The sequence below is a fragment of the Bubalus kerabau genome, chromosome 8 (genome assembly GCF_029407905.1).
Source record: "Bubalus kerabau isolate K-KA32 ecotype Philippines breed swamp buffalo chromosome 8, PCC_UOA_SB_1v2, whole genome shotgun sequence".
Classification (NCBI taxonomy): domain Eukaryota; kingdom Metazoa; phylum Chordata; class Mammalia; order Artiodactyla; family Bovidae; genus Bubalus; species Bubalus kerabau.
Window position 1 is genome coordinate 53,417,887 of NC_073631.1, and position 6,807 is coordinate 53,424,693.

Consider the following 6,807-nt stretch of genomic DNA (forward strand, 5'->3'; position numbering starts at 1 on the left):
GGTGTCATCATTTACCAGTTTTTAACCCCGAAACCTAGGAGTTGCCCTCCTCTTTCTTATCCAGGTAACATGATGGAGATATTATCTCATAACACTTGATATAGAAAATAATTCTTGTGTGTGTGTGTATTGCAGAAAAGAAAGACAATGGCAAAAGTTGTAGACTAAAGTAGGTTCATAGGAGTCCCTCTTCTCCATCCCCACTGCCATTCATGAGTCCAAGCTCTCACTTTCCATAGCCCCCAGCCATCTCCACACCTCCACAGTCTTTCATCCTTAAATCTCCCCCAAACAAATCTTAAACATAAAATATAAATCTTCCAGTGCTTCTGTGTTACGAAAGTAATTTAAAAATTGCACAGTTTATGGGCTAAATCACCAGTGTCTTTTCAGTGTATCAGAGCCTATGTTCTGGGCTTTAACTCCCAGCCATCCCTCTCTTGCCTTCTTATGCTCCAGTCACATTGAAATACTTGAAAATTTCCAAACAATCCTGTTGGCTCCTGCACCTGGGCCTCCACATATACCCATCCCCTTAGTCTTAAGTACACTTCTCCCTCTCCATTCATACGTTCTTCTTTATTTAGCTAGCAGCAACTTGTCTATTACAACTCAGCTCAAGTGGTCCCTCCTCTGACAACACTTCCCCAACCTCATTCCCCACCATGAGCAGTGCGATTTTGTTTTTTTCTATGATCTCTGGGAAAACAAAACAAAACCCTATAACAATTATAACTACTGTATGATACTTTCGGGTATAAAACTATTCCTGAACCAAACTAACAGTTCAGGAGCCAGAACTCAGTATGCCACCCCCTAAGGAGGATAAATGATTCATTTACTTTACTCTCTTTGTTTTGTCCTGCAGTGGTTAGCTTCATCTCTGACTGGTCTAAGATATTTACCTGTATGACTGGCTATGTGAAGTTTCTTATGATTCTTTATTCCATTTATAGCTCTCAGACAGGCTTTTCCTTCTGAGAGTGGACTGCTGGCTGTTTTTTAAAAAATTACATCAGTGCTAATTATATGTATATAAATCATAAAAATTGGCAGTGTAAGAATAATGAATGGTAGCAATGTTACTACCATGAAGATTAACTGCCTGGGGTGGGGGAACAGATTTGATGTGATGGGTATTGTCAATGTGTTCTGGAAAATGCAATGGTTGGTACAAACAGTTTCTGGGCCTCTGGCTAGGCTTTCTCTGCTCTGGGTCATTCTGTGAGTAGCATACTGCCTGGAACTCAATAAATATTTATGAAATAAACAGTGGTTTTGTTAAGCCGAAGATATAATCAGGTCTGTAAAGGAATAAGGAAACTATTATTCAAATTATCTGCTTCAAAGAAAAGACTCAGCATTTAGTACTACAGGTTTCAAAACTAATTTTGACATGGTTTCACTCAGGTTCCCAAGACTAAGGTCAGAGCCTTGCACTGAACCCTGTTACATCATGTATTTTCTACAAAGTTACTCTAGCCTATGTTTAGCTTCTAGTTTATATTCCTGTAAGTCAGTGATTTTTCAAATCTGCCTTCATATGAGAATTATCTGAGATGGTTTGAAAAAAATACAGATGCCTGGGACCTATCCCCTAGAGGTTCAGATTTAATTATCCCTATTTATTTTTGGAAATTAGGCATTTTAATATGAAGTGTTAGTTGGTATTGGGGGGAACAACCTTTTTATTCTGTTTAATGTATGAATAATTTTTGTTTAATTGGACCTTTGTATACTTTGTTATTTTCCCAGATTTCATGAGGCTGTTGAGTAAGTTATAACTTGTGTAATCACTTTTATATAGAATTACTATGTTTGGCATATATTTTCTTCAGAGAATAGCAACATGGGGGGATTTAATAATTTAAACAGCATTTAGTGATTTGAATTCCCACAAAGGATTCCTAGGAAAACATAGATATAACTAATGATGCTGAAGTTATCGATACAAAAATAAAGACTTGTCCTTAGCCACTACATTGTTGTGAGTGGTGATCTGAAAACTACTAATGCATTTTCTGTGAGTTACAGGAAGAATAAAGCAGATAGGACTTCTAGTAGCTAAGACTCTGAGTACAGTTTAAAGTAAATGAATGGTCTTCAACTTATGAATAATTGAGTCATCTAGTTCTTCTTTAGGTGGCCACATGTCTAATATTTTCAAGAAATAAAGATAGCTTTCACTGACATGACAGTAAATTAAAATAGTTAACCTTTATTTTAAACCATCATATTGCATAGTAATTGCCACCATGGATTGGCTACTTCACTAATGTATAGTTTGGATGTCAACTCAAAACTTGAAATCAGGAAACATGTTCATTTTATTAAATGTTGGTTTTTCCATATTGTGGTTGCTATTTTGTTTCTAAAATCTTAGTCTAAATTCATTATATTTTGATAGGGCACATGAAATATGAAAAAAGGGCTGATGAGATTACGTTACTGTCATCTAGCTTATAAAACTTTTATCCCAGATAAGTATGCTAAGTCGCTTCAGTCGTGTCCAACTCTGTGCGACCCCATAGATGGCAGCCCACCAGGCTCCCCCGTCCCTGGGATTCTCCAGGCAGTAAAACTGGAGTGGGTTGCCATTTCCTTCTCCAATGCATGAAAGTGAAAAGTGAAAGTGAAGTCGCTCAGTAGTATCCGACTCTCAGTGACCCCATGGACTGCAGCCTTCCAGGCTCCTCCATCCATGGGATTTTCCAGGCAAGAGTACTGGAGTGGGGTGCCATTGCCTTCTCTGCCAGATAAGTATATTAAAGAGTAAAATTAGGGTCATGAAAATGTTTTCATTGTGTTTAAAGTGACTGAAACCCTTTGTGTTGCTGAGAGAAGAAAGGGCAAGACTGCTAAGAATAACTTAAAACAGACCAGATTCCAGGCCCTCTTTCTAAGACATTAGGACAAAAACTACTTTTGATATCAACTAACTCTTACAAAATATTATTAACATTTAAGTATAAATGAATTTGAAACATGTTCACTCTGTTTTGTTTAAAATAAAATCATTAAAACACTGGCAAAAGTGTGGAGAACAGAAGTCTCCAAGCACCACCTGTGCACAGAAGTGTGGGCCTTGATTCTGCCTTTCACATGGGCCCAGGCTTTTTAGCATGATGTTCTAGTAGGAAGATTGTTCCTAAATATTCTCTCCAGCAAAAAGCAAAGTATTAGTAAGCTTGATCAGTGGTTTGCAATATATGTACTATTTACAAAAATAATGGGAAGTCTTAAATGTGTCCTAACTTTTACTGGAACATAATGACCATACACCAAGTAAAAGATCTGCCTCAGAAGTTATCCATATCCCTACTGTGGGAACTTGCCAATATCCACATGGTGGGAACCTACTTGCTTGTCACCCAACTATCTTCCCTTTGGCTCTGACTTTGTGATTAGAAGGTGACAGGAACAATTTGCTACTAGGATTTTAATTCTCCTTTTTTTTTTCAGTATTCATTTATGAGAAGACATGCTATTTCTGTGGCTCAGTTTCCTCATCCCCTTTTATTTGAGTATGCAAATATCCCCTTTACAATGATCTATAAAACAGTGATGACTATCACACAGGGAGCATAAGGATAATACTTTACTTCCAACAGCACTAAGAACCTTGATTTAGATCAAGTAAATATAACTAGCCAAATTGAAAATTCCATAACCTGTGGTTATTGTTGTTTGGTCACCCAGTCATGTCTGACTCTTTGCATCTCTATGGACTGCAGCATGCCAGACCTCTCTGTCCCTCACCATCTCCTGGAGTTTGCGTAAGTTCATATCCATTGCATCGGTGACACCATTCAGCCATCTCATCCTCTGATGCCCTCTTCTCCTTCTGCCTTCAATCTTTCCCAGCATCAGAGTCTTTTCCAATGAGTTGACTATTTGTATCAGGTGACCAAAATATTAGAGCTTCGGCTTCAGTGTCATTCCTTCCAATGAGTATTCAGGGTTGATTTCCTTTAAGATTGACTGGTTTGATCTCCTTGTTGTCCAAGGGACTCTCAAGAGTATTCTCCAGCGCTACAGTTCAAAGGCATCAATTCTTTGGGGCTTAGCCTTCTTTACAGTCCAGCTCTCTCAACTGTATGTGACTACTGGAAAGACCATAGCCTTGACAACACGGACCTTTGTCAGCACGGTGATGTCTTTGCTTCTCAACACACTGTCTAGCTTTGTCATAACCTGTATATCAACTGTCAGTTGACATTTATGATGAAGAAAATCGTGCCTTCCAGGCATACATGAGTTTTCTTTTAAACAACAGCATGGTCACACTTAGATTTCTCTGTGTTTCTGTTGTCTGGCTGTGGTGGGAGTGAAGGGGGAATTGTCACACTTCCTACTTGCTGAGAGTTTCTGTTGGAGAGTACCATAGTTTTCCTTCATCTGTAATCAGGGAGAATTGTCTAAGACCAGCAGTGATATAAGTTAATGAAGACTATGGCAGTTTGGAGAGTGCCATAGGAGATATCTTGGAGGGTTCCTCTGTCTTCATAGGGATTGTGTATTCAGACATGGCTTATAATGCTGATCTAGGAGATTTGGAATGGAAACTGGCAGGGAAAGGAGACAGTTTCTATCAGTCTGTATGTTCATTTTCCCCATATCAGTATGATACTATAGAAGGGTAAGGGCTGTCAGCAGCATTAACTGGACTCATTTGCTTGAGAGAAGTGGATACTGTTGTGACAAGTTATATGAAAGTGACTTTGTTGAAATTTTTATTCAGCTGAAGGCCAAGCAGACTTACTGCTTTTCAAAGAGCAGGAGATTAAGAAGACTATTGCAGCCAGGGTAGGCTCAGATGCTCAGAAAATAGAAATAATCCATTTTCCATCTCCAGAGTTTGTAAAATTGTATAAGTTGTATCTTGATCAGTATTTTAAAAAAATAAACTAATTTCAAGAAAAAGTATTATTTGGGTGGCCTGAGGACATAGGGCTAAACCTTCAGATATTGTAGCACATTTTGATGGTACAGGAAAGGACTCCTTTCCTGTGCTATCACTTGCATCACCAGAAAGTGTGGCCTCACTCACAGATGGAAAGAATGGGTCAGCTTTATGCAAAATTCTCAGGCATTTCTTGTGTTTGGAATGTGGAGTATTATAGGATTTCAGGCTATTCAGATGAGAAACAATGAGTACCCAGGTTCGATGCAGGATACAGGATGCTCGGGGCTGGTGCACTGAGATAACCCAGAGGGATGGGATGGGGATGGAGGTGGGAGGGGGGTTCAGGATGGGGAACACGTGTACACCCGTGGCAGATTCATGTCAGTGTATGGCAAAACCAATACAATACTGTAAAGTAATTAGCCTCCAATTAAAATAAATAAATTTATATTAAAAAAGAGAAACAATGAGTACTATTGTATTATAAACACTTAAAAAAATAGGAGATCATTTCCTAAAATGCTTCCACTGTCTGTTGGTGGTCAGCTCAGCACTCTGATTAAAGAAAAAAGAAACAAAATGTTTTGTCAAAAGGGTGCAGTCTTCATCTTGTCTATTTTAAATAAAGATTTATCCCAATATATTTTTCAAGTACGCTACCTCCAGATGAAGCACCCTGAAACATTATGAATGTGTATATGATGTAAATTCGAACATAATATGATCAGTGATTGGCTGTCACCAGACTTCTTATTTCATTAACTTAACAAATTGTTTCCCCATTTATACAGTTGAAGGTTTTGGACCTTTCTTAACAGAGTATGATGGATTTTCACTCTGCAGTTAAACTGTGTTTAACTAAACACTAGAGCTTAGGACCCTACATATTCCCCATTTTCCTCTGAATATATGTGGAAAGGAAGAAGTTATTAAAGGGAAATCTATCAGATTTATAGGTACTATGATTCAAATGGAAGAATGGTAATGATAGTACTGAGACTGAGCTCAGTTTTGTTTGAAGACCTTACCTCTGTACGTGGGGGCAAGGGGTGAAGAGGACTGGAGATACTGATAGTAGGTATGAGAACCTGGATTTTTCAAGTTAAAAGTGTTTGTATTTTTGAAAATTTGTCTCTTCTATACTAACTTTTTTGGTGGGGAGAGGGGTAGAATAAATGCTCAGTTTCTCAAATTTTCTTTCCCCTCCCCTTCTTCATTCTCTTCTTGCCAGATGGCATATGGGCACCTAGAAACGTCTGAAACCTCCTGGCATCAGAGGGAGAGTTGTCTGGTCTATGTGCTGACCTGGGGAGTTCTCTAACATCTCTGAGTGTGTTTCGCTCTCTGTGGGATTTATGATACTCTAAGTAAACAAATCAATCCTAAAGGAAATCAACCCTGAATATTCATTGGAAGGACTGATGCTGATGCTGAAGGTGGCCACTTTGGCCACCTGATATGAAGAGTCAACTCACTGGAAAAGACCCTGATGCTGGGAAAGATTGAAGGCAAAAGGAGAAGTGGGAGGCAGAGGATGAGATGGTTAGATAGCATCACCAGCTTCATAGACATGAACCTGAGCAAACTCCGGGAGATAGTGGAGGACAGGAAGGCCTGGTGTGCTGCTGTCCTTGGAGTCACAAAGAGTCGAACATGACTCAGAGACTGAACAACAGCAAAAGAGCAGTGGGTTCTGTTTGTATTTAGGGCAAGTTCGCAGCTGTTGCTTCTGATGTCTGTGATCCTTGTGATGGCTTCTGGCTACTTGGCTTACGATCTATGGCTCCAGGCACCTTTTCAACATTTTTCTTTTACTAGTTCTCCCTGGGTGGAACTTCTGGATCTTTCCTTGAGTTGCATAAATCCTGAATAATCCAAAGCAAATTCTCATTTGAGACCTT